This window comes from Herpailurus yagouaroundi, unplaced genomic scaffold (assembly GCF_014898765.1).
Source record: "Herpailurus yagouaroundi ecotype Mexico unplaced genomic scaffold, PumYag 186, whole genome shotgun sequence".
Taxonomy (NCBI): domain Eukaryota; kingdom Metazoa; phylum Chordata; class Mammalia; order Carnivora; family Felidae; genus Herpailurus; species Herpailurus yagouaroundi.
Genome location: NW_024412417.1, coordinates 31,909,448 through 31,935,701, shown reverse-complemented (window position 1 = coordinate 31,935,701; position 26,254 = coordinate 31,909,448). Strand labels below are relative to the sequence as shown.

Here is a 26,254-nt window from a genome sequence, read left to right as displayed (position 1 = left end):
TTCCACCTGCCTTCCAGACAGGTGGTTTTCATAAGGAGAGCAGAACAAGCTCACACGGATATTTCTATGGGACAACGGAAGGTTGCTTTCTTATCAGAGAGCAAAAGCCCCATCGGCTAAGGAGAGGCAGGTGGAAGTACAATTGAAAATGAGATGAGAGAAAAATCTAAGCCTTTATCAGGTTGATTCTACTAAACCCCATCTCCTTTAGTCTCCTGTTTGTGGATTACTCTTAATAATTTTTTAAATGTTTATTTATTTTTGAGAGAGAGAGAGAGAGAGAGAGAGAGGCAGAGATCGAAGGAGACAGAATCTGAAGCAAGCTCCAGGCTCTGAGCCATCAGCACAGAGCCTGTTGAGGGGCTCGAACTCAGGAACCGTGAGATCATGACCTGAGCCGAAGTCGGACACTTAACCGACTGAGTCACCCAGACGCCATGTTTGTGCATTACTCTTATGGGTCTCAGAACTCAGGGACACCTGAGGGGCTCGGTGGAGCATCCAACTTTGGCTCAGGTCATGATCTCGTGGTTCGTGAGTTTGAGCCTCACATCGGGCTCTCTGCTTTCAGCCTGTCAGCGCAGAGCCTGCTTCGGATCCTCTGCCCCTACTCCCTGCCCCTCCCCTGCTTGCGCTCTCCCTCATATAAAGAAATATTAAAAAAAGAAAACTCGGTTCAGGTGTCCCCTCCTCTAGGAAGCCAACCACGCCCCTGTTTGGAAACGATGACCCTGCTCTGTTTTCCCAGTTCTCTCTGTGTATATGTCTGACTATGTTGACTTTGGTGTTGACTTGTCTGCCTCTCCCATTAGACCGACCTCATTATGTTTAACAAGAGTAAATTGGGCCAGAATATGCTAGGTCCTTATGACCAAGGATGGACTGGTCAAGGTCCTGGAATGACCTAGGATCAACTGAGGGCACAGACAGGGGGGCCCATTTGGGGCAGGGCCAGCATGTAATCAGTTCTGTTTCCCTAGCAATTAAAGTACTTGACACAAAGTAAATGCTCAACAAGTGAATATTGAATGAATGGTGTTGGCATTGTGGAAGTATTTATAAAATTCCTGAGAATTTGAGTTTGGAGGAAGTTTGCCCGTCGTTATTCCTTGAGCTCTGAAGACTGTACTTCCTACTAGCTTGAGCCCATCAAAGATGAGGTTACTTTGGTCTCTCATAGCATCTGTTGGGCACAGTTTACAAGGGATAATTAACCTTTTATGGCTCAGCTACTTTCGGAATAAGTGCACTGATAGCTCTGCCAAAGACAACTTTGATTCATGGCTGCAGTAATAATGTGTGTAGTTAAAAAAAAAAAGCTGGTTCTGGAGTCATAATATTTCAGTTCTGGTCCTGGATGTGTAACTAGCTAGAAGAAGATACTAGGCAAACTACTCATGTTGGGTGGGGTTTTTTTTTTTTTTTTTTCCATCTCTAAACCAAGGGGAATGGGTTAGATGAATTCCAGCACCTTGCGTTTGGATGTCTCTGAATCGATGGCTCATTTACCTGGATTCCCGGACAGAATCCACTTGAGTCCATTTGAACTTGCCTTCCTCAAGCCTGGACCTCTTCGGTGACCTGGCTATACCGCACCCTTGCAACACCACTGCTTTCTGCTGTATGTGCTGCTCAAGGCAGTCAGCATCCCTGATGCCATGATGCTTGACATAGAAACGTGCACCTGAGTGGGTCTGCATCACCCAGAGTCCTTTGTCACTGGCTCCTGGTTAGGATTGGCCATGGGAGGCAATGGCAGGAGACTGGAGGGCAGGAAGAGTGGGGATGTTGAATTTCTTCTCTGTTTTCTCTTTCTTTGGTCATGTCACCAGCAGCAGCTACATCTGTGACTCTAGCAAAGTAATGGCTTCCCACTGTTGCTAGTCTCTGAGTGCCTTGCTTGTCCCCTGAACCCTGCCTGCACCTGTGTAAGAGGTCCCTGCAATGAAGTCTCTTCAGTTGAACCACGTGTGGTGAGTAAGCTTTCCTCTTTGGCTTCTGCCCATCCAGCACTAAACCGGTGTGTCGTGTTTGTTGGCTAGGTCAGTCCTCACAAAATTCCACGATGCAGCCATTATCTTCCCATTTTACACCCAAGGGAACCCAAGGCTCAGAGAGGTTGTGATTTGCTCCAAACCACAAGATTTGAGTCACCTGGCTTCGAAGTCTGTGTTCTTCCTCCCCAGTTGTGCTAACCGTGTGAAGCTTCCATCTCCTTCCCTGACTCCAGGCAGAGTGGCATCTAAACCCTTTTGTCCATGTTTTTCCTTTCTGGCATCTTGGTACTGGATATTAGTCTATCTAGGTTCGAGCTTTTATGTCTAGAAAATGTTGATGTGCCTACCTGGAGTCTTAAATGATCTGTGTCAGCAATAATTGGTGTGAGTCGTTAGTTTAAACCAACTTTCACACTGGGTCCACAGTCCGCTCAGACAGGCAGGAGGCAGACTTTTAGGGAGCTTTGCTGGGGCTGGAGGGATAAGGAAAAACAACTAGCAGCCTAATGCTGCCCTCTCTGACTCAGGGCTTGAATCCTTTAGGTTTGGCCTTGACCTCGGAAGCCAAAAGCCTCTCCAGCATTTATCCTAAGGAAATAATCAGAGAAATGGGACAAGAATGGTAGAAGATCGTAGTGGCAAAATAATTGTTAACAGCCCGCATGTCCATCAGCCAGAGATTGGCTAAATAAATCATAGTGTGCATTGGAGAAAGCTCATTTATTCTATTTTCTTAAGGTTCTTATTTATTTTGAGAGAGAGTGAGCATGCATGAGTGGGAGAGGGGCAGAGAGAGGGAAAGAGAAAATCCCAAGCAGGCTCTTCATTATCAACACAGAGCCTGACGTGGAGCTTGATCTCAAGAACTGTGAGATCATGACCTGAGCTGAAATCAAGAGTCAACTGCTTAACCGACGGAGCCACCCCAGGTGTCCCCAAAATAGCTCAGTTAAAAATCCACTAATTGGGGCACCTGTGTGGCTCAGTCAGTTAAATGTCCGACTCTTGATTTTGGCTCAGATCATGATTTCATGGCTCATGAGTTCTAGCCCCACATCGGGCTCTGTGCTGACAGCTTAGAGCCTGGAGCCTGCTTAGGATTCTGTGTCTCCCTCTCTCTCTGCCTGTCCCCTGTTCGCACTCTGTCTCTCTTTCTCAGAAAATAAATAAACATTAACAAAAGTTTTTTTTTTTTAAATCCACTAAAACTAAGCTGCATTTGTTGACATGGAAAAAATGTGTAGAGTAAGTTGTGAAGTGAAAGGAACAGATTATAAAACAGTGTACATGGCGGGATGCCATTTTTATATTAAAAAATCTTTATTATTTTGCTATCTATCTCTATATCCAATCTGACAATCCTATAATCTCCAAACTTTCGGCTCATTGACTCCTGACTGCTTCCAAAGCCATCTGGCAAGGCCCATTTCCCCATCCCTATTGGGGAACTCCTCACCTGCCTTCCAGACTGTTCCAAATGCAACTCCTTCTCCATTCTTCCTGTGCTCTGCCCTGGAGTGCTTTGCTCACTGTGACAGCTCCTTCTGGGTTGGGACGAAGTCACTTCCTGTCTTCCTCACTAGTGAGGCCATGGTTGGATTCCATTTGGGGACTCCAGAACTCAGCCCCTAGGACATGCTCTGTACATGTTTGTTGAATCAATGACTGACATCTGGTACCTCCCGATGTGTCCCACTGTGGAGGCCACAACATCTTCTGTTGTGTTCCTGCCAGAATCCTGTAGGAGTTGAGAATCAAGTCATGGTCACAGTTGCACAAGTACAACGAAACAGAATGCCAATGTGAAAGACAAAGAAAGGCTGAGAAACGGTTTCAGATTGATAGAGAGCAAAGAAGCATGACAAGGAACTGCAAAATGTGATTCAGGATTGGATTCTGGAACAAAAAGTTGGTTTAAAGGGCAGTGTTAGCCAGTTAGCCAAACTGGAGTACGGGTTGTATGTAAGAGAGTAGTATTTCAGCAATGATAATTTCCTGAATTTGATAATTGCACTGTGGTTATATGGGAAAAGTGCATTGTTGGAATTTTGTATTATAAAAATTTCAAATGTTCAGAAAAATGGAGAGAATGGAATAATAGCCATCTATATACTCATTACCTAGAGCCAACAACTGTTGATTTGCCATCCTTTGTTTTCTGAAGTATTTTAACTATTTACAAATAAATAATTCATGACATATAATTCATGACATTTCTCCTCTTTATTGTGCATCTGTAAACAATAAGGACATTTTCTTATGTAACCCCAACACCATTAACATACCTAAGAATTAAGACTAATTTCCTAATATCCATCCATATTCAAATTTCCCCCTTTGCCTCTAAATATCTCTTAGAGTTCGTTCAAACCAGGATCCGATCAAGACTATGTATTGTACCTGGTTGTTATACAAGAAAAGCCTTAAATGTATGTCCTAGATCCTTATTTTCTTTATCTTATTCAACTCAATTCCTTTCTTCCCTCCTCCTGCCCTCCCTCCCTTCCTTCTTTCCTTCCTTTCTTCCTGCTTTCTTCCCACAATCTTGATCAAGAGCCTTGATCAAGTGTCTGTCGATGTGTGAGGCATTGGGATGTAAAGATGAATGAGGTAAGAGCCTTGCCTTAGGGATCACACAGGCTAATGAAGGAGGAAGAGTCACATGGGTGGATAATTATAAAACAGTGTGTGAGAGCTCTTCCAGAGATAGATGCTGGGTATTCTTCGCAACTTCCATCAAATGATGGGAAGAAAAAGAAAGAAAAATTGGTTTAGGAGGCAGACTCCAAGCACTGAGTACCATCCACTCCCCTGGCCTGGGAGCTAATGGAAGAATCCTCAGAGTATAGAACCCTCGGGGCATATATTCCGCATTATCAGTCCAGTGCTGTAATGGGGCGTGAGCCATAATAACCGTTTGAGGAAGGCCTAGAGCATTGTGGTTAAAAGCTTGAGCTTTGGGGCACCTGGGTGGCTCAGGTGATTAAGCGTCTGACTCTTGATTTCGGCTCAGGTCATGATCTCATGGCTCGTGGGTTCGAACCCCGCATCGGGCTCTGTGCTCACAGCGCGGAGCCTGCTTAGGGTTCTCTGTCTCCCTCTTTCTCTGCCCCTCCCCCGTTCACACTCTCTCTCAAAAACAAGTAAATAAACATTAAAAAATATTAAGATAAAAATAAATAAATAAAAGCATGCGCTTTGGTCTCAGAGAACCCTGGGTTCGAATTCCAGCTCTGGCACTCGTTAGTTTCTGTAGCTTTGGGCACATTCCTAAATCCGATCTTGAGGAAATCGTTCTGAAGTCTAGCCTTTACTCTGCTGGTGGGGAAAATTATGCAATTTTCGTGTGTTCTGGAAGTACTTCTTTCTTGGGGTCCTAGCCATTCTTACACAATCTGCTGACGATCTGCCACACACGAGTCAGAAACACCACAGGAAACTTGTGGAGCACACATGGATTTAGCAATCCCTTAAAGAGGAATTTGTCTTTCTAAGGTCAACTTAGTCCCCAGTCTCACCAGGTGAAGACCGTGCTTAGGAGACTATGTCCAGGCTTAGGAGACTGTGTCCAGGCCTAGGGCGAGGGCAGCTGCCTGCCCAGAGCAACCCGTTAGATGACCTCAAAGGCATCCTGTGTCTCTAACAAAGCCATTGTGAACGTTGCTTGGCTTGAGAAGGGATATCGAGTGATATGTTCCGCATTTGGAGAAATATTCCTGAACAGCCTGCTTTCCGCTTTTCCATGCTGCCATTTGCTGCTCTTTAATTAAATGCTGTTTGTGGGCACATATGCTTCTTCAAAGTTCCCTCCCTGGGGAGCTCACTGACAATCTTTGCTCCAAAGCTTTAGGGCTATTGCCCCAAAGTTTCTTTAGCTCACTGCTGTCCTAAAAAAAATCTCCCCAAAGCTTTCAGTTGAGGGTAGGGGGTTTGGGAGCTGGAATCTGGAGGCTTTTAAGACGGGTATTGGCCCAGGCTCCTATAATCATATCTCCAAGTTGGAATGAACAGTTGATGGTCATCTGGTCTAAACCCCCTCATTTGAAAAATGAGGCTTAAAGAGGAGCAATGACTTTCCAAGGGTCATACACCCTTGTGGTGAAACAAGGGTCAGGATCCAGGATCCTGAATCCTGGGGTGGCCTTGTCGTGGACAGTCATATGATTGTGTCCTCTGCTGCTCAACCACGTTTCTGCTATTCCAGGAAGCACAATTCTCACCAGGCAGAACAGTATGAGGAAATGTGAAGACAAGTATGGTCCATGGAAATGGGTAATGAGTTCTATCCTATTAATAGCAGGAAATGCTTTCAGTTGGTTTTCCAGTTTCATTTTGCATTTACTGAAACTTCATGTAACCCTATTGAAACTGTGACCCATATGGTCCAGTCCTAGAACCAGTTATAGAAGCACAGTCCAAATAAGCCAAAACATGACAAAAAAGGAATTTAGCTTTTTTCTCACCTTTCTGAAAGAACATTAGGCAGGCTTCCAGATATATAACCCTGTACAGCACGCCCCGTACGCTGTTTTGACTCTTGACCTGTTCCCTCTTGTGCTACACTCTATTTGAAGCTCTTCGAAGAATTCTTTCTTTTCCACTAGCCCTAGTGACTTCTATTCCCTGAACTTCGTCTCTTTTCTCTCTCCATTCTTTATTACACAGGTTGATTAGACCTTTTTCCTTAAGTCCTTCTACTCCTCCATTGACACCTTTGCTGCTGTCCTTCTTTGCTCATTCCAGGCCCTTAACCAAAAAAAAAAAAAAAAAATGTAGAAACTTGTCTCTCAGAGAGACAGAGGAGAAAGGAGAATTAGGCCGCCAATTAGAGAGGTTCTCTTGGGCAGGTGCGTGAAGGGAAGAAGTTTGTGGACACTTATACATTTTATCCCATTATGGATGTTTCCCCACAAGTTTTTTTTTTTTTCAAATATCTTACTACCATCCCTTGTCTAATTAAGCTGGGGATATTGCTAGTGTAGATTTATTCCTACAACACACAATTGAATGCATGCTTGCCTTGTCCCCGTGGGGCTGGACTCTGTCTACAAGGAGGCCTCCATAGGCTTACATGGCAGACAAACACAGGGACAGTATATAGAATTATAATAAAGACATGCAAAAGCGGTTTTAGGAGCACAGAGGACTTGGCTGGAAGGGGTCAGGAGAGGATTCTTGGAAGACATGATACTCATTTGGGGACTTGCATGAGTCATGGGGAGTTTGCCAGGTAAAGAAGGAAGAAAAGGGAAGTTCAGGCAACAAGAAGGAAGAAAAAGGAAGTTCAGGTACAAAGGCACCAAGCAAGAGAAAACCTGGAGGGTGTGGTTCACGACAGGCTTGAACAGTGTGTGTGTGTGTGTGTGTGTGTGTGTGTGTGTGTGTGCGTATGTGTGTGTGTATGTGGGAGAGAGAGAGAGATCATGAGTGGGGTAGAGGCAGAGAGGGAGGGAGAGAGAATTCCAAGCAGGCTCTGTGCTGTCAGAACAGAGCCCAACTCCAGATTTGACTCACATGAGATCATAACCTGAGCCGAAATCAAGAGTCTGATGCTAAAACAACTGAGCCACCAGGTGCCCCAAGATATAATTTACATGCCACGCTATTCACCTGTTTGAAGCATACAATTCAATGGCTCTTAGTATATTTAGAGTTGTATAACCATCACCACAATCAATGCTGCAAAATTTTCATTACCCTACAAAGAACTCTCACAGCTCTTAGCCCTTACCCCTAATCCTTTCTTTACACCCCACCGCTTTCTATCTTTATAGATTTGCCCATTTCAGACATTTCATATACATGGAATCATAGCCAATAATTTTTTTTTTAATTTTCTTTTTTTTTGAACGTTTATTTATTTTTGGGACAGAGAGAGACAGAGCATGAACGGGGGAGGGGCAGAGAGAGAGGGAGACACAGAATCGGAAACAGGCTCCAGGCTCTGAGCCATCAGCCCAGAGCCTGACGCGGGGCTCGAACTCCCGGACCGCGAGATCGTGACCTGGCTGAAGTCGGACGCTTAACCGACTGCGCCACCCAGGCGCCCTGCCAATAAATTTTTAAATGTCCTCTAATCTGCCCTTGCATTTCCAGTTGTGGTCAGTTCCGCAGACATCTGCTGGACAGTGGGGTAACAGTACGGGTTTTACTCGCAACCCTTTCATTTCCAAATGATAGTAAGGCAACTCAAACTAACTTAAGCAAATCGGGGATTTATTGGCTCACTAACTGGGAAACATGGGTGAACCTAACTTTAGGGTTAGCTGGATCTGAATACTCTAATGACCCCGCACTTCTTTTTTTTTTTTTTTCTCCCCCTGTCCCTCGCTGCTCAAATTTTTATAAGCCTCAAGAAAATCATTGATTGGTTCAGCTCGAGTCACGTGAGTACCCCTTGGCGCTTCCCCCTCCCCCCACGCGGAGGTCAGAGAGGAGTGCTGCGATTGGCTAGGCCTGAGTCACATGACTCCCCATGGCTGGAGGGTGCTGCTGTGTGCTGGTGCCCATAGACTGACAGCCTGTAGTTGGCCCCGGGGAAAGAGCAGGTGTGGGGAAGGGGTAGGGCCCAGGGGTCCCCAGTGGGGAGGGATGTGAGTGTGGCTGAAAGGGAGGGGAAGGGATGCTGGGAGGGAAAAGCAAACGATGTTCAGCCCACTTCCTGACTACAGGAGCGTCACACAAAGAGAAAGGTGAACAACAAACCCATGTGTGGTTAGAATAGATCTTGTTGATGGTGAACTCCTGGAGTTCAGAACAGCAGGGCTCTCTGAGAGCCTGGGGTTATGTGTCTTCCTTAAACCCAGCTTCCTGTCACCCAAGATTTACCTTTGTTGGGTCTGGTGGATCTTCACCTCGGCCTGGAAGAACAGGGGGTTAGGCAAGAACTGGGGAGGGGGTTCTAAGCTGGGAAACTGTACGGACCCAGGGAGTGTTCAGTAATCAGCAGGCGGACCGGTGTGGCCACAGAAAGGGCATGCGCAAGGAATTGGGGGATACATTTGGAAGTACCGACCTGATTCCAAGTTTTGCGACCCAAATTCAGCTGTGGGAAGCGAGTCTGAGGTAAAAGACTTCAAATACATTTTGTTTCACTTTACATCTGTTTTATTTATTTATTTTTATTTTTTTATTTATATATGAAATTTATTGTCAAATTGGTTTCCATACACTTTACATCTGTTTTATATAAAATTTTATTTGTTTTGGGAAATCCCAAGCCACTTGTTGATTTCCCATCATACAAGGAAATAGCATAATCTTTGGCTGTTTTTCAGGTTCTTTCCAAGTAGATAATCACTTCTGTTTTTTTCACGACCGGGTTTGAATTGAATTGGTTGTTTTTCAGAATTGGTTGTTCGAAAGGGATGGTTTCTTCTTTTTTTACACATCATAGACTGCTAGATGGATTCTTAGTACTTAACATTCCGACGTTGCATACACTCATTTCTGCTTCGTGTGCCTTCTTCTCATTTATCCATTTGGCAAACTCCTACCAATCTTTCAAAATGTAGATCAAGGTTCCTTGAAGAGGAGACAGACTATGCCTCACTTGTCTCTCACCCGGCAGTTAGCACAGGGATAAATAAGTACATGTGTGAGTGAAGGGATTCACATCTCTCTAGAATGTATGGCACACAGGGTTTGTGTCAGTTATGAGTGCATTTGATGGCAAGTATCAGACAGATCCAATGGGTGGTGGGTCAAACAGAGATTTACTTTTCATATCAAGAAGTTTAGAAAGGAAATCTTCATCCACTGTTGGTGGGAATGTAAATTGGGGCAGCTACTATGGAATACAGTATGGAGTTTTATCAGAAAATTAAAAATAGAACTACCCCACAATCCAGCCATTCCACTTTTGGGTATTTATCCAAAGAAAATAAAAACATAATTTGCAAAGATATATGTACCCCTATGTACTGCATAATGTACTGCAACATTATTTATGATAGCCATGATATGGAAGCAACCAAGTGTCCATGGATAGATGAATGGATAAAGAAGATGTGGTGTGTATATATATTATACATTATAATTTTATTTACACATTATTTATATAATGCATAATTACATTATATGTAAATATTATATATTAATATATAAATATTAAATATAAATGTCACAATAATATATAAATATATATTTATAATATATAAAAATACATTATATGATATATAATGTATAATACAGTATACATATAATGGAATATTACTTGGCCAGAAAAAATGAAACCTTGCCATTTGTGGCAACATGGATGGGAGTTAGAGAGTATTCTGCTAAGTGAAGTAAGTCAGAGAAAGACAAATTCCATATGATTTCATTTAGATTTGGTCTATAAAAAACAAATGGACAAAGGAAAGCAGAAGCAGACTCACTGATAGAACTGGTGATTGCCAGAGGGGAGGGGGTGGGGAGACAGGTGAAATAGGTGGAGGAGATTAAAGAAGGATAAATGTACAGTTATAAAATACGCAAGTCATAGGAATGTAATGTACAGCATAGGGAATATAGTCGATAACATTGCAATACCTCTGTATGGTGATGGATGGTAACCAGACCTGGCAGGGTGATCATTTTGCAATGTAAAAAATATCAAATCATCCATCGTGTACACCTGACACTAATAGGATATTGTATGTCAATTATAATTCGATTAAAAAAATAGTTTGAAACTTTCATCTGAGGCACAGGTTCGGGGGCTCAATGAGGCTATCAGAGACACAGTCTAAAGATCACCAGTGCATACAAGGTCAGAAGGAAGAGAGGAGAGTGGCACTAGCTATGCAGCGGCCTGCTGCCTTTGTGTCATTTGCCATTCCTAGCTGCAGGGGAAACTGAGTTTCTCACCTGGGGAGCTGGGGTATGTTAGTGCCTGGGCAATATCTTGGTTCTGTGAGCAAGGAGGAATGAGGGGATGGATATTAGCTAGGCAACCACGTTCCAAGATTAATAGATTCGAGGGAGAGTTCTGTGTTAAATATTTTGAAAGTTTGTCCAAGCCTAGCAGGGAAAGGCACATCGATTATTAATGTCTGTCACAGGTGTGGAGTAGGGCATAAGGCATGCTTGGTGCATATTTGCCATCTTTGGTCCAGCCAATAGACTGATCTGTGTGTGGGATCATCTGTTTCCTCCCTCTACCCTTACCTCACCTGCTCTGTGTGTTGGGAGCCAGTCTCTGATGGGCTGGATTGACAGATCCCCTTGCCTTCTGACGTCTGATTGGGTTTGGTCATTGGAAGGCGGTGGCAGGAGGGCAGAGGACAGAAGGAGAATGAAGTCAGGGTATTTATTCCCCCGACTCTGTGCCTGCTGGGTCACCGTGGTTTATTTGCTGAAGGTCACATCTCCTTTCAGGTAGCCTCCTCTGTACATCTGCCCTCTGTGGGTTCCAGTAACTGCCCTATTCCTTTCCCGTTCAGGCCAAGCTCCCTACATCCTCCCTTGTTGTTTTCCCCAAACTCTGCCCACACCTTTGTAAACAATAAACTTTTCGTAAACTCTCCCTAAATTACCCAGTCTCAGTGTTCTGTCTCTTTTCTCCAAGGATCCAGACTGAGGAAGTGTGTAACGCTTTGGGGGCTTGTTCTGGGCGAAGGTGATAGAGTTATTGATGGACACCTTTGTTTCCCCCCTCCTCAAAGTCAAGGGCAGTGCACCTCCTGCACTCTGCGGGATGCCTGACTCGCTACGTGTCCTGGGATGCACCAAAGTCCTTTTTTTTTTTAAATTGATTTTTATTGATCAACCCCTCAGGGACAAAGATGGTGTCGCTGCTGTGGTTTGTAAGTACATCCAGCTGCGAGGCACTCCAGCCGGGAGCTTTCAGGAATCAGTAGGAGGGAACTGACATCCTCCTGGTTCTCTCCAGCCTGTATTGTGGCAGGCCAGCGAGAGCTGTCATTTCCGAGAGCTGTTGGTTAGAAGCGGCAGTGCACCAGGTGGCCTAGAAGGACAAGCGTGCCCACACCTGGGGCACCACGTGCCCTCCATCCTGTTCCCGACCTCGCCTCCTCGCTCCTCAAGGCCCTGGAGTCTACATTCTGAAAACAGTTTCTGTGGTGTGATGTAGCATTCGATTCCACCCACCAACCCCCAGCCAGTGTGCTGCAGGAGGTGGGGAAGGAGACTTTCAGTGCCTTCAGAATAGAGCGGGGGGATGTTCTTGACTTGAATGAACACGTGGATCACCTTAAGGTCAGTATCGAATCGCAGATTCGGCGTCAACAGATCTGGGTGCCAGCCAGAGATTCTGCACTTCTCATGAGTACCTCGGTGAGGCTGAGGCCGGGGCCGCTTGCTGATCCAGGAAACACACTTGAGTAGCAAGGACTCAGAGGCCAGCCATCCAATAGGGAAACACCAGCCACGGGTGGCGATGTCCATTCAGTGTCTTTCCGTTGATTTTTATCTCGTCATATCATCAACCCATCAGAACGGAGTTTCTAGTAACGGGTTTTTGGCTTAAGTCAAAAAGAAATATGTTGGTTTTGATGAAACTGGAAAGACAGGATGCTGGCCTTGGGAATGGCGGGGTCCAGGGACTCAGATGATGTTGCATTGTCATTGTCACCACCGCCATCTCTTTCTTTCACTGCTCTTCTCCTTTTCTTGATTTTTTTGGCTTCTTTCTAACTACTGGCTTCCTGTCTCTGGCAGGGGCTCCGGCTGCTGGCGCCTCCAGGCTAATAACACACTGTCATCTAGATGGGAAAAGGGAGCTCTTCCCCCAGCACAGAGCGCTCCTGCAGCACACTGCCACGGGGCTGGGGTGCCCTGGCTTGTCCCGTGGGAGGGGCTGGTCACCGTGATGGGCAGCCCCCACCCCCGGAGTCAGAGGAGTGAACCCCAGAGGAAGGGGCAGCAGTGCAGAGAGGTATGGGGCCGACAGAAGCAACAGCTGTTGAGCCCACTCCACTGCTCTCGTCCACCTCAGTGAGAATCCTGTCCATCTCTTTCCTCCAAGAACCTCTCCTAGCTTCTGCCACCTTTAATTGTCCCCAGGCGGGCAAAGATGGCTTGACATGCATTTTGCTGGATGGTTAAAAGAGCACAACCATCTTCCCTGTGTATTTTCACTGCAACCAATTATCCAGGCTTTGTCTTCGATGCAGAAATTAAAATAAAAAGACAAATGTTCTGGCTTTGGTTTTCCCTTTGGTTTCTTCAGGCATTTGATGGCTGATCTCATGCTGCCTTGCTTGAAGAATGTATTTACGTTGCTCGAGAGTGACAAGCGACTGCAAGGGCAGTAAATAGCAGGAGCGGAAGGCAGATGCCTGCCAAGGGAGAAGCTGGAAGCCGGATTTGGTCCGACATTCGTTAATGGGCTGGAAGCACAGGACGGCATGGGGAGATGCGGTCTGTGGAAGGTCCAGTGCTGGGAACGCACAGGAAAGGCAGTGCAGGTGGGGACCGAGAATGAGTGAGCTACAGCCACTTTTCACTGTTTTTTTTTTTTTTCCTAATAAGAAAATTGTATGTTGGATTTTGGGGATTTTTTGGAAGAGGGGTGTAGGGAGAGTTTGGGGGTCAATGGAAGGAAGGAGAGTATTAGCTACACATGGCAAAGTCTCCAAAGCCAGAAGCACAGGTGTCTGGAATATCATCTCCTAGAACTTCATCCGGCTTCTTCCTGTGTGCCTTTCTCACATGGACATCCCATCCGGGCACGGAAAGGCACAGCCATCACACTGCCTGGCCCGCTGTCACTCCTCGGTCAGAGCGGCACAAGAGGAAAGAACATTTGTAGAGCACTGGGCACTTTGCGTATTTGAGTGTAGTTAATCCTCACACTGGCCCTGTGGCAAAGATCTGCACCTCCATGGCTCAGATGAGGAAGCAGGGTTGTGAGGAGTCAGATAAACCCCACAAGATCACCTATCTCGTGGGCCATAGAGCTGGGATTCAAACTTGGGTTTGTCTGACTGCCGAGCTGGCACTCTAAATCCATGCATCTGTCCATCCATCCGTCTGTCCATCCACCCACCATCCGTCCATCCCACAAATATTTAGGGAGCACCTATTACATCCTGCCACTGTGCTAGGGCCAGAGGATGTGGGAGAGGGAACAAGCCAGACACAATTCTTGTCTTCCTGAAGCTAGCTTGTAACGCAGTGGGATATGAAAGACAGTAAACAGATAGATGATGACACGCTGTGAAAATAAGATGGAGGAAAATGAAGCAGGGTTGGAGGCAAGTGTGGCAGACAGGGCAGGGCTAGGGTGAGGCAAGTATGGCACCTAGGACACAAAATTTAAGGAGGCAGCCACTCGTGGGGTCCCGCACGTTCGGGGTTGGCACTTGCACGGCCTTGGCTCCTTATGTTTTGCAGCTGTAGGTGGCTTGTGTGCTTCCGTCTCATCCTGCCTTGTAGGCAGGGAGCCTTGGAGGGTGGGCGACACTGGAACACAGAACAGCTGCTTTTGCAGTGGTCCCGGTGGGAGGGTAGTATCTGGAGCATGAGCTTTGGGGTGGCTGGTGGGGACTGAGCAGATTCCGCTAAGCAGAAGGCACCTCTGCCTCCTGACTGTGTAGGGGACCAGGGGATGGAGATTGAAAAGGGGGTGCAGAGATTAGTGGGCAGGTATCTCCCAGGCAGCCGGAGCCCCAGACCATGGCTGCTGCAGGACTGCATGGTTTTGTAGCCAAAGGCCAGAACTCTACAATATTCAAGATGGAGGACATCTTCCAGAGAAGGCCAACTTGCTCAGAATATCTGATTTTTCAATGTTTCCTATGTTTGGGGAAGTGGGAGGGCTGTCTGAAGAATATACTTCCACATGCTTTATACACATGCTTAGTTTAGATAAACTGGCCCAAAGTCCATACATCCCTGGAAAATCAAATATCTAGACCAGAGATTCCCAAAGTGGGTTTCCCACACCAGCAGAATCAGCCTTACCTTGGAAACTTGTTAGCAACACAGATTCTCGGATCTTGCTCCAGGCCTACCGAATCAGAAACTTTAGCCCCTCCAGGTGATTCTGGTGCCTGCCCAAGCTTGAAAATCCCCGGGCAGATGAGCCTCACCCCTGAGCAGTGAGGGACTCTTTAAACCTTACCTGGGCAGAGACGCAAAAGCCAGCCTTCTCTGAGAAATGGCAGTGTCCCAGTCACCTGTCAGCAGCAGCCCAGGGAGGGGAGTGACTTACCTCGGGTCACCAGAGGGCGAGCAGTGGTCCTGCACGTGGCCTGCAGATTTCCTTCCCACTCATGCTGTTCTCCGCAGTATTTTATGAATCTATTTGTGAAGACCCTGGAGAAGGGAGGACCTATCACTTACTTCTCTGTGTCCAAGAGATGTGACCGATTCCCACATCAACATGTACGCCCTGTTTTTAAAGTCCCATTTGTGCTGTCGGACCTCACCAAGACAGAAAATGAGAAATGTCAAATGAATCTGTCATACCGCTTTGAAATGAGAGGTGGCTGAGTTGGAAACCTCATGCCCTCGAAGCCAGGCAGCAATAAAGAACAGGAGCAGAGGAAAAGGTTATAAAAATGTTTAGTCTCTGCTTTATTGAGTTACAACAAATGAGCAACAAGTTAGAAAAAATGTTTTTTTTCCAAACTCCCTAGCATTTTATTTGTGCAGTATACCCAAATGGGGGATGGGGTGGGGGGAGGGGGTTGCAAACACAATTCATATTGCAACATTTACACCAGATATGTCTCTTGGTTTTTCCTCTTTAAAAGTTAGGACTAATTGGGAAAAAAAAAAAAAAAAACCAACAAAAAACAAAAGTGCACTCAGGAATCTAAAATTGGCCCAAAAACAAACACAAACAAAAAAATCAGATCATGGTGAGGCTTCAGGCTGAAATCTTGTCAAATACCACACTGAGAAAAGGCAGTTAGGAACAGAAATCAAAACCAAAGTTGTTCATTTTTGTACCATCTAGATAGGAAGACCTCTTTTTGTTGGAGTTTCACAAAAGTAACGATAATGCTAGAAATGTGGAAGCCCTTTCTGCTGGTATCTAACAAGACGCTGAAAGAGGGAGCCACCTGCTCCCTAGTTCTCTGGTGCTGGCTCCGCCCAAGGTCAGCCCAAGAGGCCAGGCGGCGGAGAAAACCAGATCCACCTGTTGGCAGTTCGGAAAGCCCTGTGCGTGGCTAAACAGGGACCCCAGAGGTGGCTGGTGGGGGAGGGAGAACCAAAAATGGGCTTGATCTGGAAGATGTGCCATCTGTAAAACCCTCTCAAAGTTCAGACAGAAGCCCAAATCCTAGCCCTTCCCACGGAGAAATCTCCCAAATTTCAAACTACTTTTAATAAAACGAACTCTCCCTACCTAAAATCCAGTAGATATAATGGCACTAATGCTAACATTCCCCCCCTCCCCAAAATTAATAAAATAAAGATTAAAAAAAAAAAAGGAAAAAGAGAAAAGCACATGTGATCAGCCCTCCCTCCTGGAAAAAACCTTACAATGGTAGTGCTGGAAAAGGACGTTGCCCTTGATTAAAAAGGTAACAAAATTCCCACATCGTACAAATTGGTTCCAGTATAGCAAGAAGTGGGGGCCAGGGCAGAGGAGCAAACTATTTACAAGGACCCATTGAAAACGCAGTAGTAGGACTTTGGCACTATGAACAATTCCCGCCGGTCCTCCGGGCGGGGTGTGTGTCAAGGCTGGGGCACCCAGCAGCCACACGCCGGCTAAGTGGTTCCACTTGGAGCCTCTGGCCAGGGTGGCCCACGGCCGGGGAGGGAGGTCCTCTTCCTTCCTCAAAGACAGAGCGTCCCCTTTATCAGCAATGCAGTTCTGACGGACTTCCCTAGAAAGACAACGCAAAACCGGAGAGAAGAGATGTCAGGAGATGATCAGTCCCTGGGTGGAAGGCGGCTGGGTCACTCTTCCTGGCTCTCTTGGGGAGGACCCCTTCCAAAGCCATCCTAGGGCTTAGAGGAGAGACAAGTGCCCCAGTTTGGGGCCAGTTTTTTTTTTAATTTTTTAAAAATGTTTTATTTATTTTTGAGACAGAGAGAGACAGAGCATGAACGGGGCAGGGTCAGAGAGAGAGGGAGACACAGAATCTGAAACAGGCTCCAGGCTCTGAGCTGTCAGCACAGAGCCCGACGCGGGGCTCGAACCCATGGACCATGAGATCATGACCTGAGCCGAAGTCGGACGCTTAACCGACTGAGCCACCCAGGTGCCCAGTTTTTTTTTTTTTTTTTTTTTTTTTAAAGAGTGTATTTTCCCGAGTACAGTCTGACATCACAGGAAGCGTCCCCAGAAACAGACCTTTGAAAATAGGATGACTTTCTGGGCAAGTGGAGGTGGTGGCCTGTGACTCTTTTCATCATTACAAGGCCTTTTTCTCATTCCTGGAGGGGGAGCCAGTCACAGGGGCTCCTAAAGTTCCAGAGTCTGACAATACTACATAGTATTACAGACTTCTGTGGTTTTGTTGGCTGCAGCCTTTTCCAAGCATGGTAAGGTATAGAACAGTGATCATAACAAGATGAAACATTTTAAGTGTATTTAAAAATTTTTTTTAATGTTTATTTTTGAGAGAGAGAGAGAGAGAGAGCGTGTGCGAGTGGGGGAGGGGCAGAGAGGGAGGGAGACAGAGAACCCAAGGCAGGATCCAGGCTCTGAGCTGTCAGCACAGAGCCTGACGTGGGGCTCGAACTCACAGATCACGAGATCATGACCTGAGCCAAAGTCGGATGCTTAACCGACTGAGCCACCCAGGTGCCCCTTAAGTGCATTTTTAATTTGATATCAACCTTCAGAGGTGTGTGACCATCGTTCCCATTTTATAGGTGAGGAAACTGAGCACAGAGAGGCTAAACAGTTTGTCCAAGATTATACAGCTGGGAAGTGGCCCCGTCAGGATTCAAACCCAGGCAATCTCCAGAGTGTCTGCTTATAACATACCAACAGTATTAAGAGTCCGAATGGAGAAATGCTTAATTCTTATGTTCTTTGATGTTATTAAAACAGCACAAGGACCCTCTTGTGAGTTGAACTGTGTCTCTTCAAAAGATATACTGTTGTCCTAATCCTCAGTATCTCACAATGAAACCCTATTTGGAAATTCCTTTACAGGGATAAATAGTCATGTTAAAATGAGGTCATTAGGGTGTCCCCTCATCCAACAGAACTGGTGACGTTATAAACTGGAAATCCGGACACTGAAACAGATTCGCACAGAGAATACACCACATGAAGATGAAGCCAGAGACCATGGTGATGCATCTATGAGCCAAGGGACGCCAAGGGACACCAAGGACTGCCAGCAAGCTAGCAGAAGCTAGGAGCGAGGCGTGGAACAGATTTCCCTCACGGCCCCCAGAAAGAACCAACTCTGCCAACACCAGACTTTGAGTCTCCAGAACTGTGACAGAATACATTTCTGTTGTTTAAGCCACTGCTTTGTGGTACTTTAAGGCAGCCCGAGGAAGGAAAGACAGACCGCCATGATTACCCTTGTGGGCTCTCAGGATCTGGAGCTCCTGGGAAAGGAATCCGAGGGGAGGGCCCAGGACTACAGCTAGTATTCCATGACAGGCTGGAAGTTTATCAGATCTGTGGATTCCTGAAGCGACTGGCTTTTTCTTTGCCTCCTTCTTGGAATGGCTGCTTCTAGTGGAGAGGACCCTAAGAAGTGCCTTTAGCACAGGGGACCCCAAGAGCAAGCAGACTTGACTTCTCAGCCAGAGGTATCAGCAGGTCACCTATACGGTCATTCTTTCTTAATGTCAGGAGGTCAGCTGTCCCCACATTTCCTAGGTGCTCTGACTAGGAGAATGAATGCTGGAGTTAAGAAGCCAACTGGTGAGAGAAACGTCTGTGGATGAAACCAGATTCCGGGGGTGTCCTTGGGATCTGGTACCGCCTGAAAGTGATCCGCAAAAGTCACTGAACTGTAAGAACCACAGGGGTCCTTACAGGTGGTGCTGTCACATCACTCAGTTCACAAGGAAAAGGAGGGAAGCTCCGGGAAGAAAGGCGAATCCCCTGAATCACGAGACTTCTCAGAGGCACAGTCACAGTAATGACCTTGGTTGTGACAACAGTGACAGGAACTGATATTTCTCTCACACTTACTACGAGCCAGGCCCAATGGTAGGTGCTAATGCTAATGCATCCCGTCCACTCCTTATAGTAACCAGACCGTTAAGCCTACCGTGGCGTGAAGAAACAGGGGCTGAGATTAAATGATGTCAGGCATGTAGCGAGTGGTGGAGCCTGCATTCCTCCAAGGTCAGTCCCACTTCAGTTGCTCCTCCCACACCTGATCGGGGTCCAGGCTCCCTGTCCTACTCACACAGTCTCCCCCTGCATGGAGACACCTGGGGACAGGGAGAGCACGTCGGCTTCAAAGGCAGGGGCTGGCGGTTCTGGGCACCCAGAGAGGTCCACGTGCCTACTGCTGATCCCACGGAGAGCCACATGCATCCCCGGGTGGGCACAGGGACCAGAGCCAGGCTCCTCCTGCGCTCCCCAAGGAACTGGCTTTCCCCCCAGCAAACAGGGTCTTTCACCACCCTTGCAAAGGGGGTGCCTCTGGTGGGGTGTCCACCTGAGCGGTTCTCAAGAGCCCGGGAAACAAGGCCCAAGGGGGGTAGACTGCTATTCTTCATCCTTCTCCCAGCCAGGCTGCAGAGCATCAGGTCAGCATATGACTGTGGGTATTGGCTGTGGTGGGTCAGAGTGGAAAGAGCCGTGGGGTCGGAGTAGCTGGGATCCAGGGCCTGCCACTTCCTAGCTGTGTGTCCGTGTTACTTCCTTAACCACCCTGAGACTCACTTCCATCCCCCCATACCTGCTGGGCCGCTGGGGGCGGGGGTTACAGGTGGGGAGTGCCAGGCATGCAGGTGCTCCCGAAACACTGCTTCATTTTCCTTTGAGGAAGGCCAGGTGTAAAACTGGGGCCTTAGGGGTGTGTGTGTATACACGTATTTACTCTCTCTCCCTCTCAAAAATGAAACTGAACCCTGTCTCTTCAAGCGAATGGCAAAAACTCACATTTTTAGATATGCCTCAATATGAAGGTGGTTCTTCATCGGGCGATGTGTTATGATTCCCTTGTGTCATTTCTTGTGGACACCAACACACATAAGCCTCCAAACAGGTGTATTCACGAAGAAAAGAAATACTGAACAAAGCCCTTACCACCCCCCACCCCCTTCCCAAACGGACTGCAGAGGGCAAAAGGGTGACCCGGAGAAAAGGACACCAAGTTGCTTCTGCAGAGACCCCAGATGTCCGAGGGTGGCTCTGGGCCCTGGGAGCACCCTGGGATCTCAGCTCTCCTCTGACCCCTCCCAGGGTGTGCGGCAGCGGGCAGGACTGCGGGGGCTGGCAATGCTCTCAAAAGGGAGGCTGGGAAGCCGCTGGGAACAGAAGGCGGGGCGGTTTCCCTTCCCCATGAGGGACACAGCCGGTGGCCCAGTCACATCCCCTTGGGCAGCGCGTCCTAGCCACAGGCTGCTTCCCCGGAAGGCTTTGCCCCCGAGCACCCTCAGGTCTCCTTGTCAAACGCCCCTGCACCAGGGATCTCCAGCACAACTGTGTCACGCGGTCTTCAAACTGCCTGGTTAATTGTACGTCCTCTGAGGACACGCATGGGGCCCGCGGTGCTCACTGCTGACCCCTGGCCCCCCGCCCCACTCTGGGTCTGGCCCACACAGTATGCCCCGGCGTTCATTAGTGAAAGAAAAATGGGACAAGCACGCTGCTCTTAGAGGGGTGGCTGGTTACACAACGTTGGTGACAAACTCCCATCTCGGGTTTTTATTGTAGAGTAGCACAGTGATTTTGACTGTGTGGCCTCTTGCTAATCCCCTGGGCTTCTATCCGCAATCTTACCACTAGGACGGAGACATTCCCCAAGGCAGAGGACCAGTGACCCGATGGATTATTTGATCCTAGAGCACCGGATCTCCCCTTTGGGAGGAAACAGCAAGATCGTCGGGCCCTTTGCTTATGGCCACTATTCTACCAAGTGGATGTCTAGCCTCTTCCTGAACACTGCCCAGGACAGAGAACCCTCTGCCTTCATAGCAGTCCCTTTCTATCTTGGGGACAACTTGGAAGGCTAAAAAGTACTGTCTAATTCTTCAGCAAAATATGCTTATTACTTTACCCATTGGGGAAACATGAAAAAATTAGAATTCTTTTCCCATGTGATACCTGTTTCTGTGTCTCTTTAATTTGCTCTGTAGGGATTTCCCTAAGCCCCGCGGACTCAGGAGAGAGTAATACTGTACTCCGGGAGACAGAAAAACAAGCACCGTGATAGTGATTTATTATCTTAATAATATTTGAGCCAAACTTTCTTTTCTTGAGAGGGGGCATGCTCTGATTTTAATTAGAATTGGGAAAAGGAAAACATGGTGGCAGGGAGAGGGATTAAGCAATTTCCCAGTGGACCAGGAAGACTCCATCCCATCTCAAATTGTTCCCATGCCAGGCCTTGGTCAACTCTGGCATATCTGGCCAAAGCTCTTTCACCGCAGCCGTTTGGGGAGCCTCTGGGCTTGGGGAAATTGCTGAGACTTACAAGCCAGGCAAGTCTCCCCCAGGCTGCTTGCAAGGAGGCTCAATGGGAGAAGGAGTCAAAGGGGCTATTGGCTCTTCCTGCCCTTTTTCCATCAGAGGATATTATCTAGAGGAGTCCAAAGGATTTGGGCAAACAGAATCATATTTTAAACTCACTAGGCACACCCCTGACGTGTTTATGCATGTGGATTCGGGTTTGAATGCCAGCTCCCCCACTTTCTAGCTGAAGGATCTTGGATGAGCTACCTTTCTGTGCCTCGTTCTCCTCAGCCATAAAATGAAAAAGAATAGTGTTGACTTCAGAGAGTCATCAACACATGAAAAGTGCCTGGCACAGTAAGGGCTCAGCAAATGTTACCCCTTGTCATTGCCCCCCATCCTCACCCCCACCTCTCTGAGATGCGATTAATACACAACAGCATGAGCTTGTACAAGTGGGGCCCCAACTGAAAAAGCCAAGTTGGAAGGTATTCAGCCAAGTTCTTCTCCATAAAAAAAAAAAAGCATCAGGGCACCTGGGTGGCTCAGTCGGTTGAGCACCCAACTCTTGATTTCAGCTCAGGTCATGATCTCATGGTTCATGGGACCAAGCCCCACATCGGGCTCGGTGGTGACAGTGTGCAGCCTGCTTGGGATTCTCTCTCTCTCTTCCTTGCTCTCTGCCTCTCCCCACCGTCTTTCAAAATAAGTAAACATTTGGGGCGCCTGGGTGGCTTGGTCGGTTAAGAGTCTGACTTCAGCTCAGGTCATGATCTCACAGTCCGTGAGTTAGAGCCCCGTGTCAGGCTCTGTGCTGACAGCTCAGAGCCTGGAGCCTGTTTCAGATTCTGTGTCTCCCTCTCTCTCTGCCCCTCCCCTGTTCATGCTCTGTCTCTCTCTGTCTCAAAAATAAATAAACGTTAAAAAATATATTAAAAAAAAATAAGTAAACATTAAAAATAATCATAATATACTAAAAAAAAAAAAAAGACTGTTAATTCAGAGCCAGCAACTAAGCAACTGCTGATGCTAATGCTGGGCCCTTGTTTAGGGGATTTCACTTGTATTATTTCATTTAATCCTAACAACAACAGACAATTCTATTAGTGCTATGGGCTGAACTATGTCCCCTACCCCACCATTCATATGTTGAAGCCTTAACCCCAATCTGACTGTATTTGGAGATGGGCCTTTAAAGAGGTAATTATGGCTAAATGAGGGTCATGAGGTGGGGCTCTAGTGTCCTTATAAGAAGAGGAAGAGACATTAGGAGGGCACAGGCACAGAGGAAAGACTAGGAAAGGACAGGACACAGAGAGAAGTGGCTGCGTGCAAGTCAAGGAGAGAGACCACAACAGTAACCAACTCTGCTTGGAAACTTGATCTTGAACTTTCAGTCTCCAGAACTGCAAGGACATAAATGTTGTTTAAGCCACTCAATCTGTAGTGTTCTGTTCTGGCAGCCTTAGTTAACTAATATCGTTAAGTATTAAAGTTATAGAGACCTACTAATAATAGAGAATAAAGTAAAACATATGGCCATGTGGATGCTCTAGAATTTTCCAGCATCCATCCTCCATTTACCACTATGGCAGGAAGGTCTGAATGCCCAGATATCTGCAACATGACTTCCTTTTACTCCTTCCTTGAGTATCTCAGAGCATCTAACCTTTCTCTACAGGATCATACACACTGAATCACATACAGTCTTCTTTACTGGTGAGGTAGAGGAGTTTCAAGGGACATTTGGATTATTTGTAGGTCACATACCACTCTGGTTTTTAACCCATGAACTTCTGTGAAGTGTGAACTGGGCAAATCACTGCCACAATGGCCACCTTTTAGGGCCCCCGATGTGAAGTTCCCTCTGGCCTCAGGGCCTTTGAGTATGCTGTATCTTCAGCATGGAAGGCTACTTCCCCTCTTCTCTGCTCAGCCAACTCATACTTGACTTTTTGGATTTTAACTCGTTAATTATCTCTTCAGAGAAGCCTCCCCCAACCACTCAAATCAAGTCAAATTCCCCTATCGTATATTCCCACAGACTGTGTACCTTTCCTTTAAAAAACCTGTTAGCATGGCAATCTCTCCTTTTTGTTTGGTTAAAATTTCATCCCTCACTAGACTGTGGGCTCCATGAGGGCAGGAACATGCTGGGCACCACAGATGTTCAGAGTTTGAACACACCTGGAGTGTGGCACGCCAGAGGCATTCCACAAATAACCTGATGCATAAATGGGTCGAATCACTTATTATGGATGTCTCTGGACCAGTTACTTCCTCTCCTTGGGGCCCACATCCTTCCTCTGACAAATGAGGGAACTTAGACTTCATGATTCCTAAATTGCTACAAGCTGCCCAAAGCACAGTGAGAATTCCTAGCGTGAGAAGCTCCAGAATTAGGCAAATGGAAGTGGTAACAGTTAACTCTCCATTAGGTGCCAGGGCTGCGAGGCTAATGGGCAGTCCCTGAGAAGCATCACCCAGTAAATAACCAGTGAGTTTCTCCAGCAGACCTTTTCCTGGAGCTGCTCACATGCACAGAAAGCAAACTGTCCCCAACTTCTCTCCTCTGTCAGCTGTCAGCTAATAAGGCTAATGAGTGATGGAAAATGAGGAGGAGGGAAAAGGGAAGGAGGACGAGAAGTGAAAGGAAGAGGGAGTGGGGAGGGGGTGGTAGGGGAGGGGGAGGAGGAGGAGGACGAGGAGCAAAGGACTGAAATACCAGATTCCAGACAACTGAAAGTCAACTATGTTTGTTAATTCTCAGGTTGGTTCAATACATTGCTATTAAGCACCCCCTCCAAATTAGGCACTAGGGACTCAGAGATTAATAGGATATGGTCCCTACATTCAAGGGTCTGGTGGGGAGAGACAGAGAAACAGATAATTACAGTTTCATCCATGCATCCATGCATCCATCCATCCATCCATCCACTCATTCAAATATCTGTATTTAGACAGCTAATCTGAACAGACTGTGGGGCACGCATATCCTGGATCCTAAAGTGTAGCCAGGATGCACCAGTTGGTAGCCTTGAATTTTTTAAGCAAGCTGAACCCTGGAAAATATTTTTCACGAAATTTATCTCTTGTCCAAAGCCATCCCTAATCATGAGTTGGAAACTGTCAGGAATTGGGAGGTAGCCAAGTTAGTGCACGAGTCACTGTGTATTCATGTTTGACTATAGTATTAAGAGTCAAGTCCTGCTGGTCTGCCCTGACCCATGGCAGTCGTACCAACTGTGGTTGGGTCAGGCACTGGTGCCTCACAGATGAGAGGTGGCCTCCGGGCGCCACCAGCTGCTAGCTGAGGAACCCACGCATCTCTCTGAGCCTCGGTTTTGCCCTTTGCACAACAGGAAGAAGGCCATACCTATGTCACGGGGATGAAGTGAGGTTTAAATGATTTAATGGATGTGCTAAGAAGAATGCCAAGTACATGGCATATACCGGTATATAGAAATTCTTAGTAGTAGGAGTACTGGGATATTCCATCTGGCCAAACATTGAGGCATATGTCTGGCAATGTTTGGCTGAAGTATTCTGACTCATTTTTAGGAAAGGAGGAATTTACTGTTCAGCCTCTTACCACGACAGGTCTCTCAATGGATAGCTCCATAACTGTTTGACCCCGGAAGATGAATCATCACAACACAATTCAAAAGTAAGGAGTCCCTTTCTGTCTGCCCTCAAGGCTGAGTGAACCTGGCCCGAGTCAATGCTGTCGTGAGCTTGTGAAGCTTCAGCGGAGGGGATGCTGAACCACAACAGAGGAGGAAACCCCACCCTGGAGTTTGCTCTCAGCTGCTCGCCCAAGTTCATTCTCTCTCTTTTTCTCTTTCTCATACGTACATCCCATAACACCTTTTACGAAGCTGAAACTGTGCATTATTTTCAGGATTATCGTATGTGTAACAACTGAACCCAACTGCAGCTTCCTAAATAAATATGTGTTTAAATAAAGGCATCACTGAATATTTATGAATTTCAAGAGACCCATGTGTTCGGTTCATAAAAGCTGTGAAGTAATTTGGAGGGATTTCTTCCCTCTAAGTTGAAAGGTTCCCTTAAGTGGGTGCCTCTGTCCGGGATGCCACCACCAGGCCAGACCCGCAGCCCTTTTCTCAATGCAGTAGCACCTCGGAAACATCAGGAAGCCAGTAGGGACACTGGGTGCTACCCGGTGTCAAGCAGACCATAGCATCTTGTTTGGGAACATTTTTCAGCTCACACTTGAGGGCATTCGCCATAAAGAAACATAAAAGGGGGTTCCACGGTATTTCTGGGTTTGTGTGTGTGTGTGGGTGGGTGGGAGGTAGAAAAAGGAAACAGCCAGTTCCTTCATCTCTGAATTATCTAATATCCGCAGTCAAATCTAAACACCCCCCTCCCAACCCCACCCTGGGGGTCATCCAGAGACAGGGAGTTTCTGTCAGAAACAGAGAGGCAGAGACAGCAGTAGGAGGCGGGGCTGTGGAGGGAAGCCAAGATACTGGTTGGGACAAGGAGGGTATGCTCCTTGGTTTCTGAGCCTCAGTTTCTAGGCCTATGAAAATATACAGTAGCTTAGCTCTCGGCGTCACTAGGAGCACCGAGGAAGACCATCTGGGGCCAGAGCACTTAGCTCAGCCTCTGGTGCTCAGGAGGCCCTGCGCCCACCCTTCCATCCTTCCTCCCTTCCCTCCAAAGCTGCCCATTAATGGTTTTAGCATTGCTTCCCCCTTTATGTTTCTCTTGGGCCTCTCGT

General features: G+C 46.9%; 1 protein-coding gene and 1 long non-coding RNA gene across 6 annotated transcripts in view; one reads left to right on the top strand and one right to left on the bottom strand.

The window, feature by feature from the left end:
• Positions 1–1,732: 1,732 nt before the first annotated feature.
• LOC121042932 (uncharacterized) lies at positions 1,733–25,207 on the top strand. The gene is made up of 3 exons (XR_005796544.1): positions 1,733–1,973; positions 8,354–8,383; positions 25,105–25,207. It is a non-coding gene; the product is annotated as an uncharacterized LOC121042932 (long non-coding RNA).
• Positions 15,493–26,254, bottom strand: part of ZHX2 (zinc fingers and homeoboxes 2) — a 164,095-nt gene continuing 153,333 nt past the window's right edge. For all 5 annotated transcript variants that reach the window (XM_040494347.1, XM_040494344.1, XM_040494346.1 and 2 more), the window contains one exon: positions 15,493–16,786. The gene's annotated coding sequence lies outside the window, so the exon portion shown is untranslated. The remainder of the gene's footprint in view (positions 16,787–26,254) is intronic.